Here is a 3,067-nt window from a genome sequence, read left to right on the forward strand (position 1 = left end):
CACTTGATAAATCCACAGTGTCCCTCTGAGGGTCCCCCGACCTCACTTTGAGAACCACCACGGACCACTTGATAAGCCCACAGTGTCCCTCTGAGGGTCCCCCGACCTCACTTTGAGAACCGACCATGGACCACTTGATAAGCCCACAGTGTCCCTCTGAGGGTCCCCCGACCTCACTTTGAGAACCGACCATGGACCACTTGATAAGCCCACAGTGTCCCTCTGAGGGTCCCCCGACCTCACTTTGAGAACCACCACGGACCACTTGATAAGCCCACAGTGTCCCTCTGAGGGTCCCCCGACCTCACTTTGAGAACCACCACGGACCACTTGATAAGCCCACAGTGTCCCTCTGAGGGTCCATGTAAAACTACTGGTCGTGTACACCATCTAGGGCCTGTGTACATATGGCTCTCTGCTGCCCTCCATTGGGAAATTGTAGTCGGCACAGGTGCCGTACACGACACCCAGTTGCAAGCGTACACGCCCCATTATAACTATTATATTATAACCTATCGTGTACGCTCGCAAGTACTTCGAGCCTATATTGTACACGAGGCTTATATTTTTCTATTGGAACTCCCTATCGTGTACGGCTTAACTATTGTTATCTTACCTTATCTTAGTTTTTCTTATTAGTGTAGTGACAATAAAACATTGATTCTCTTTATTACTCTTAAATCTCACTTGAACCTCACTTGAACCTTGCGCTGTTGAATGCACCTCCATGTGGTACGTGAACACGCTACCGCACAGCGCACATGAACGCACAGCATGGAGTCACAGACACAGGCAGGCTGTCTCGCTGGCAGACAGTGGCTGGTGAAACTAACTTGCTTAAAAAGTTCGTTTCAACCGATCAATTACTTTTTCCAGACGGTCGGAAGTACAGACACATGTATCTACGCATCCCGCGACGGCCAATCATGTTTATGATACGATACAGAAAGGCTTTTTAAGTGTTTAACTTCAACGCGGAAAGTGTGGGGACTCGCTTCTGCGGGAGAGCAGAGGTGATGATGATGATCACACAGTGTGGTGGAGCGGAGAGTATAGACGTTGGATAATCATCATAATAATAAACATTATAGGATATTGTCGGCTATTTTCCACAGTAACGAGTGTAGCCTACTAAAGCAGTCATTAAACTCTCAGTAGCCCAACTGTTACAGATGCGACCGGCCAGGGGTGCGTTCAAGAGTATTGAAACGAGGTATCGTTCATTTTTACGTGAACCGATACTCGATAGTATCGACATCATGCAATCAATACCATTAAAAGTATCGACGACGATACCCATCCCTACACATAACGCTTTTTGCCCTCCCGCTTCTATTCCCATGTTTACTAGGTTTAATTCAAAGGTATTTAATCATAATGTATTTAGTTACTAATTATTCTCCTTCCAACAGGAAGCCATGTGTCTCAGCATTGCACACAGTTTACACAGAGATCCTGTTCATCCTGTCCTGAAGGAACCTACATAGATGTGCCTAATGGACGGCCTGACTGTTTTACATGTAACCCATGTTCTAATGGTATGACTGTTTTACTTGTAACCCATTTTCTAAAGGTACCGGTATGACTGTTTTACATGTAACCCATGTTCTGATGGTAGACACTTTCAATTGATACATATTAACAGTTAATAGACTACTTTATGGGATTGTTCTCTCTTATGCATGTCATGAAACAAGACAAACCATCCATAGATTAATCACATCTGGTACCATCTTCTACTGAACCACAGCTGTCTAAATATACACCAGGTTAAATGACATTATTTACCATGAATTCATGCAGCACATTTAATACGAAATAGAAATTATAAACTATAATAATAAGTTTTGATTAATACTTGTGATGCATTTTTTAGTCAGGAGATATATCACTATTGAGTCTGCGATGAGTTTTCGTTTGAATGTTTTATGATCTCATGTCTAACCTGAACTCAACATAATCCACAGATCCTGGTTTAAGATACCAGAAACCATGTTCATCCACATCTAATTCAGTGTGTGAGCCGTTAGAGGGATTCTACTGTGTTTCCCAAGGAAACAATGGGTGTTTTGCAGCAGAGAAACACAGCAGCTGCAGGCCTGGTCAATATGTTGTTCAAGCAGGTTAGTCAATATGTTAGGACATTTTAGGTCAATATATGTTGTTCAAACAGGTTTGTCTACTTATTATTATTATAATGTTGCTCAATGCTTATAAAATGAGAAGACAGGAATGAAGCCAACTTTATTCATCATGACATAGGAATCCTTTCGGCTGATCTCCAAGAATGTTCCCTTGCAAATAATCAGGCCTATATCCTGAAATAAGGGCCACCCCTTATTCCAGTGGCTCGGGGGTAGTGTGGCTGCATGGAGAACCAGAAGGTTCCCAGTTCGATCCCGGGCTCCCCCCAGAGTTAGTGTGGAAGAGTCCTTGAGCAAGACTCTGAACCCCTAACTGCTCCCGGTGAGCAGGTTGGTGCCTTGCATGGTTTGATTGATAGATTGAAGTATGTACCTTTGTTTTGGGTTGAGACTGGCACATTTCCTGGGGCAATCTGCCCAGATCATCCATGTCACACATGTTTTCTTCTTTTTTAGTTTTTTTTTTTTTTTTTAAATGTATTTAAACACGTGCAATGTAGTGCATTTGAAACTACATTGCAGTGCACATCACGGGGTGATGACTGCTTGCCTCCTGTGAATTGTTTTATTTTTATTTTTGCTTATTTTATTTTTATTTTGTTGCGGTGAGTGAGGTCAGCAGACAAAGTGACATGAGTGAGATGAAAAAACCTGAGTGAAATGTTCCAATTTCAACCAGAAACATCGGTATTAGAAGTTTGTATAGGGAAAGGTACAGTTTCATGACAGTACACACTGGTACAAGGTCAACTAAAAGGATAAACGCAAGAAAGCACATGGCTTATTTACATTGAGATTGGTTTCCTCTGCCATCAGTGTGTGAATGTAATGCACAATCTATGTAAAATCACTTTGGGATAAAGCAGTATGTTCTCCTTGTGTTATAATACAGGAACATCCTCTACAGATACACAGTGTGCTTA

This window comes from Nannobrachium achirus (assembly GCF_963921795.1).
Source record: "Nannobrachium achirus genome assembly, chromosome: 16".
Lineage (NCBI taxonomy): Eukaryota > Metazoa > Chordata > Actinopteri > Myctophiformes > Myctophidae > Nannobrachium > Nannobrachium achirus.